Raw genomic sequence first — 7393 nt, 5'->3', positions numbered from 1 at the left:
CTGACCAACTCCCTTTCTGTTTAACACATTATTTCTTTTAAAAATATTTAACAAGTTACAAGTCAAATTTTAATGATTTATAAACTATTCTGTCTCAGTAAAATGACTTCCATATTTCTCCTTTTAATTTCCTTAATTTTCAAAGAGAATCTCACTGTTTGACTTTGTTTTCATTAATATCCATTTAATCTTTAGCAATTCTGTTCTGGCAACCTATTGCTGTTTAACTATCACAAAACATAATGGCTTAAAACAAGAACCATTTTATTAGTATCACTGCTATTCTCAGCACATTCTCAGTTTTCAGCTCAGGTTCTTGGTATAACTGACATTAGGATGTTCTAATATTTTTAAATGGTGTTTTAGGGCTCTCCAGACAATTTTTGGAAGGAGTAACTTTTGTATTTCCTACTGAACAGTTTTCATAAGTGTGCTGCCCTCTAGGCATTATTTTATTCCTTACCATTATACTATCATATCTCTCCTATGTTCTGACCTCTTAGAAATCTGAAGAGCGACTGGCTAAGTAGTCTGTTAGACTACTCTATCTTAAGGTGTTAATGATGATTAAAAACAGGTAATATTGAAACGCCTGGCTGGTTCAGTTGGTAGAGCATGCTACTCTTGATCTCCAGGTTGTAAGTTCAAGCCCCATGTTGAGTGTAGAGATTATTTAAAAATAAAATCTTTAGGGGCGGGGTGCCTGGGTGGCACAGCGGTTGAGTGTCTGCCTTCGGCTCAGGGCGTGATCCCGGCGTTGTGGGATCGAGCCCCACATCAGGCTCCTCTGGTATGAGCCTGCTTCTTCCTATCCCACTCCCCCTGCTTGTGTTCCCTCTCTCGCTGGCTGTCTCTATCTCTGTCAATTAAATAAATAAAATCTTTTAAAAAAAATCTTTACAGGCACCAGGGTGACTCAGTCGATTAAGCATCCAACTCTTGATCTCAGCTCAGGTCTTGATCTCAGGGTTGTGAGTTCAAGCCCCACATTGGGCTCCATGCTGGGTGTGGAGCCTACTTTAAAAAAATCTTTTAAAAATATAAATAAGTAAATAAATAAAAACAGGTGATAATTAAGATCATTCTTCAATGCCTTAAGGTAAAGGAGTTGGTAAATCTGAAATACACACATCAAAGCAGTGTAGGTAGAAAAAGTATTTGGTCTGGGCAGGGGAGATTTGAAGGTGAGGAATTACTCCATTTATAGGAAAACACATGTTAACCCATAAGACATAATTCTTTGGTAGGAACTGCCATTTGGTGACAGGCAGCTCAAGAAGGGAAATTCCACATTTAATAGAAAGATTTTTTAAATCACATTAATCTTTATAAGGGGTTTATAATCTCGCAAAATTCTCATTCTACAAGTAATGTTAAATATGAATCACACAGCATTGAGGCATCTAGCCTTCAACCTCATACCTCATGATAGGAACACTGATATTTTAAGGATCTTGTAAGAGAAGGATCTCATTAGATTCCTGATACTTCATGGTCACTTTCTAGTGCTGAGACCTCAGAAGGCATTTTTTTTCTTGTGGTTTTCCACAGAAAACGATGATGTACAAAAATTAGTTTTTATCCTGTTGTGTTCATTTATTCAACAAATATTTGTTGAATGTTGCCCTGTGGCAGGAGCTGACACAGCAATGAGCAGTTGTGACCCTGCCCTAAGGACACCTAAAGTATCAATAAAGTCTCTCAAACCTGTAATCATGTTGGAACTTTCCATATGATCCTTCCTTCCTTCCTTCCTTCCTTCCTTCCTTCCTTCCTTCCTTCCTTCCTTTTGCTTTCTCTCTCTTTTTCTTCTCTTTTCCTTACTTTCTTCTTTCTTTCTTTCTTTCTTTCTTTCTTTCTTTCTTTCTTTCTTTCTCTTTCTTTCTTTCTTTCTTTCTTTCTTTCTTTCTTTTTCTTTCTTTCTTATTTAGCATCTAGCTAGCTAGCTAAGTAGCTATCATCATCTTTCTATCATAGTGTACTGGCTAAGAGAACAAATTCTAGAGGTAGAAGGCAAGGGTTCATGACCCAGTTCCGTGGGTAAAAAAAGCTTTAAAAGAATTATAGGCAGGTGAATGGATGGGTAGAAAGATGGATAGATGATAGGTAGATAAATAGATAAATAGTTGATAGATTGATGTTAGATAGATGATAGATAGATGTCAAACGAAATCATAAGTGAAGTTCCTATGTAAAGCAGAACTCTGACAATAATCGTTGTTAAGTCCCAGAATAACTCTCTGAGACCCTTTTTGTCATAACTACCTTGTTTTTTCCTTAATAAATTATTCTTACAATATTCTCAGACAATAATGCCTAAATATTTTGTAAATCATTACATTCAATCTTATTTTTCTTCTCCCTTGTGCACTGTTCAGCAATGAAACGCAGTTTCATTTTCACTTTTCAAAATGATAGCATAAAAAAACAGAAGTGAAAGTATGAATCATAATATAATCAGGAGTTCATAGTGAGATATCCATTTATAACTCAGAAAACCACAGGGTATTTCCAAACTGATGTCATTCATAGAAAGAATGCCATGTGTTGTGGAAGAATAAGAAAAACTACCTAGGCCAACTGGGGGATTTAGAAAGCATGTGGGATATTCCCAGCTAATTATTTTAATTTATGTTTAATTTAATTACAAATATCAATCTCTATTTCAAGTACTTAAATTTACGCTCATCTTAGACATTACATTGGATTCTGAGTTATACTTTTTAATTGTGATATGACTCTTTTACTTCAGAAATCATCAGCATAAGTACTTTATGTAAGTCAAGGTTTCCTTTTATTTTCTTTTAAAATCTGTATAAATATTAAGATTACCATGAAATTCTGTGTAATTATTTTACTTTTTGGAAAAAAATTACAACTGATCTCTGCTCAAATTATTAAAATTGATTTTATTTTATTCTTTTTGGAAGTGAAGAGAAATAATATAAATTTTATTTTTACTTTTTCCAACTAAATAATCAAAATAGGATTTTTCCTTTCCACCACATTCAGTGTTTTAGGAACTTGAAGATTATAGTATATGCTTAATAAATTAGTGATACAACAGAGAAGAAACATTATTCAGAAACTAATTTCCTCTGGGTTACCTGCATTTGCTTCGAAAAATTCTTTGGATACATTAGTTCTGCCATATTTGCAGCTACATTTGCTAGTTGGTTGGTTGTTTTGATCCAGGTCCTGATATCCAGTTGTGAGGACAGCTCAGTTATATTATTTTTCAATCAGTGGATGTTCCTGGTTTCCCTTTAGCCAATGTCCACAGCATGAGAGACTCCACAGAAGTCACACCATTCACTCACCCAAGTAGCATCACTAGTTTGCTCTTAGGTGCCGGAGGCTTATCCATGAGTCCAGTGGTTTAGCCATAATGTCTGGTCGTGAGGCTTGCTAGAAGATGCTTTGCTGTCCTGGACTTTTCAGTAGAGCTGTAGGTGAATCTGTCAATAGGATGGGCTGACCCCATGTGATTAAGGAACAAATTTTAAAATATATCTGAAAATTAAATTCCTCTTTATTCCATAAGCAAATAGAAAGTCCACATGGACTAAAGACTTAAAAGCTAAAAGCAACCCTTAGAAATTCTAGAAGGAAATGTAGGAGACTATCGTATAACATTGAAGTAATGAAGGATTTCTTAAAATATAAAAAGGTTCATCAGTTATAACACACGTACAACTCTGATAGGGATGTTGATAATGGGGGAGGCCATACATATGTTGGAGCAGGAGGTATGTGGAAAATCCGTATATCTTTTCTCAATTTTGTATGAAACTAAACCTTCAAAAAATGAAGTCTATGAAGAAAAAAAAGACTAAACCATCAAGTATAAACTATAAATGAATACATTTGATAACATAAACATTTTAAATCTTTATACATTAGAAACCATAAACAAAGTTTGAAGACAAGCTACAGAGAAAATATTTACAATGCATTTGAGAAATAATTTTAATCTAGAATAAAGAAAAATATCTTACAAGACAAAGACAAAAGGCCCAAAAATAAACTAATATAAACCTTCATTTCACAGAAGAGAATCTCTATATGACCAATGAAGATATTTTAAAAAAGAGAAAAAAAGTAACATGCTAGTAATAGGAACATGCAAATTAAAACAAGGTACCCTTTCATATCCTCAGACTGGAAAAAATTCAAAAGTAAGTAGTGGTGAGGAAGTAGGGGAAACAGGACTTTCAAATTCTTAATGTTAATTCCTGATGATTAATTAACAGTGAAGTTTTACTATAGGGAGTGCAGTTTAAATTTGAAAAGAGAAAGGTAAGAGATTGAGAGAGCAAACAGGTATAATTTTGAAAGCATTTTCAGAATACATAGCAAGTTTAAAGGTACTAACCCAGCAAGTCAACTTCTTCCAAAGTATAAACTGCAGAAAAATTCTTGCACAGAATATTCATTGCAACATTCCTTTTTTTTAAATATTTACTTATTTACTTACATACTTATTTACTTGAGAGAGAGAGAGTGCTCGCGCGCAAAAGTGGAGGGAGGGGCAGAGGGAGAGGAAGAGAGAGAATCTCCAGTAGCCTCCGCAGTGAGTGCAGAGCCTGATGCAGGGCTCCATTTCAGGACCCAGAGTTCATGACCTGAGCCAAAACCAAGAGTTGGTTGGTCAACTGGCTGAGCCACCCAGGGGCCCTGCACATTCTTTACAATCCCAAAATGTGTGTTGTTGGAAGAACAGGTCCTCTTAATTTCCTTTTTCTCAATTCCAAGCAGCTATATCCTCTTTGGAGACTTACCATTCTTTTTATATAGTTGGAAATCAGGCAAGCACCCTATCTCATTGTTCCCACAGACTCCTCCCTTCTCCTCCTTACACTGTCTACTCCCGTGGGAATCTCCTTCTAGCTTGGAAATTTCATTTCCCCTCATGTTTCTGGCCCAAACGCTTGTCATTGTCCACAAATCCTCCATTTGGTCTTTTCTGGTAATCTTGCCTGACCTCTTCAGACTTTCTTTATTAGAAATTAATAGCCAGAAATATTATCTTGGTTCACACTTCCCCAGCACCAACTATTTGCACAAATGAGGAGGAAAAGACATAGATATGGATAGATATAGATATATAGATAATATATAGATATATACATAGAGACAGAGTGAAGAAAAATCATGGGTTAATCTTTTCAAATATTATTGTGCCATATTCTTCTCCTAGAAAAATTTTAGATAGTGACACCCACACACAAATTGCTGCCTAGCTCTGTGGGTGGGGTGAGGAGAAAAGCACAGATGTCTGGCAAATTTCTTGACTCATCTAGAAGTTTTCACTCATACCTCAAGGAGATGTACCTTCATCCATCAATAACCTTCTGCTAACTTTATCCTTCCCACCCTAGGAACGTGAGCTTGGCACAAGTAAGGGCAGAACTTTTCCTGAAGCAGGATATTGCCTCATGGATGTACATAACTAGTAAGAGATTGCCCTGGGCAACCTAAAGGCAACTCTACAAAGCAGAAGGGCTGTCAGTGACTGTAGACAACTTGGGTGGTCCAGCCATTCTCCTCCTCTTCAATCAACATCCTTCTCCAAATCTCTGGGCTCAAAAAGTCAGAGGAAACCCTCTGCTTCTGTTAGGGGGGAGGTAATGAGGCCAGCTGCCACATCCTCTCACCTAGCATCCATCACCGGAATGGTGATCCACTTTTTCTTTTCTCCTGTGTCTTCTCTTTTCTGATATAATCAGGGAGGAAGGAAGGAAGGAAGAAAGGAAGAAAAGAAGGAAGGAAGGAAGGAAGGAAGGAAGGAAGGAAGGAAGGAAGGAAGAAGGAAGGAAGAGGGAGGGAGGGAGGGAGGAAGGAAACCCTCCCTTAGGTAACGAATATGAAGAATTGGGTGAGTACTCGTCCCACACTCTCTTTGGGCAAACACATAACCTGTTGCTGTTGTTGGGGGGGGGGTGCTGCTGTTTGTTTTACATTTCAATTTGAAAGCAGTCACTGTTTGTTAACTGACCAGATTACAAAAATAATCATGATAGATGCCTTAGTTCATTCTTCTGTTAAAAAGAAAACCACAGACCCAAAAGTGGTGTCACTTAGGTTAAGGCCCCAGGTCAGTAAACCAAGACTTGACACTTAACCTAACTGCAGTTTCAACCCCCTAAAAATGTAACCTTTAACAAATCGACATGAGAATTTCCTGGTCAGCACTAGGAAATTTCCTGATAGACCCTTTCATTCCCCCTAGGAAGGCGATCTTACCTAGAATAATGGATTCTTTGCTCATAACTTCCTGTCCTCCACTCCTTTTCTACCTTTAAACCACACCTTTTCTATAGCCCTTTGGAGCTCCCTTCTACTTGCCAGATGGAATGCTGCTCCATTCCTAATTATTTAATAAAGCCCATTGGATCTTTAAAATTTACTCAGTTGAATTTTTGTTATTTAACACTTCTAATAAGCCTGTTGATTTGGTCTTCCCTGTTGCCAGCATCTCTACCTTCTACAAAATGAATGGTCTTTTTCTTCAACCCACCTCATACAGAAGAAAATTAGGAGAACCAGTGGAAGTTGTTTGCTGCTTTAAAGCATTTGCCACTAGTGTAGGTCTCATGAATCAGATCCTCCATTCAGACAATGCCATATTTACCAAGAGATTCAGCAATCGATTCTTGTTGATTTTGCCATAACCATGAAAGAAAACACATCATGTACTCACTTCAAGTTTGGATGCCCCTTCCGATATATGGTTCCACAATCCTCAGCATGTTAACTGAAACATGCTGAGCTTAACAAAGGTACCACTGAAGATATGGTGAAGGCAAAGAAGCCGCAACACCTTTCAGAACTTTGGGGTCACACCATTAATACTGATCCTGATGACAGATGCCAATTTGGGTTCTGCAGGTACATAGAAGTTGCCAGCTTTTCTTGCCATCCTAGCAATTCTTACAGCAGTTCTGTACATCTGTCTATATTCTTTGTGATAGCTTACCTTTTTCATAGATAAGCTTTTTCCTTGCTTTTCAAAACATCTTTTGGGCAAACCTCTTCCTTAAGGTCTCAATGTTCAGTTCCGTGCTTTTTTTTTTTTTTTTTTTTTTTTTTTTTTTTTTTTTTTTANTTAAGTGTTTCTAGCATAGCAGGGACCATATCTTTTTCTTCTCTTCTGCACCTTCCGAGGTTCCAGCCAGAAAAGAGAACCACATAACCTGTTTTTTGTTTTTAATTTTTTAACGAGCTGATATTATCCCCTTTACTTTGACCTTGCTTTTTTTTACCTCACTATATATTGTAAACATCCCTCTTGTTTGGGACATTGATAGATCCCAATACATCATTTTCCATTGTGCGTGTGTGCAGCACATGCGTGTGCCATAATTTATTCAATTCCTTATTCATGGGCATT

At 36.8% G+C, this 7393-nt stretch overlaps 1 pseudogene; it reads right to left on the bottom strand.

Moving 5' to 3' along the window:
- Positions 1-6425: 6425 nt before the first annotated feature.
- On the bottom strand, positions 6426-7082 carry LOC100464199 (annotated as a pseudogene).
- Between the last annotated feature and the right edge of the window lie 311 nt (positions 7083-7393).

This window comes from Ailuropoda melanoleuca, chromosome 1 (genome assembly GCF_002007445.2).
Source record: "Ailuropoda melanoleuca isolate Jingjing chromosome 1, ASM200744v2, whole genome shotgun sequence".
NCBI lineage: Eukaryota > Metazoa > Chordata > Mammalia > Carnivora > Ursidae > Ailuropoda > Ailuropoda melanoleuca.
Note: the sequence above shows the minus strand (reverse complement) of the source record. Positions and strands in the feature narration are given on the sequence as shown.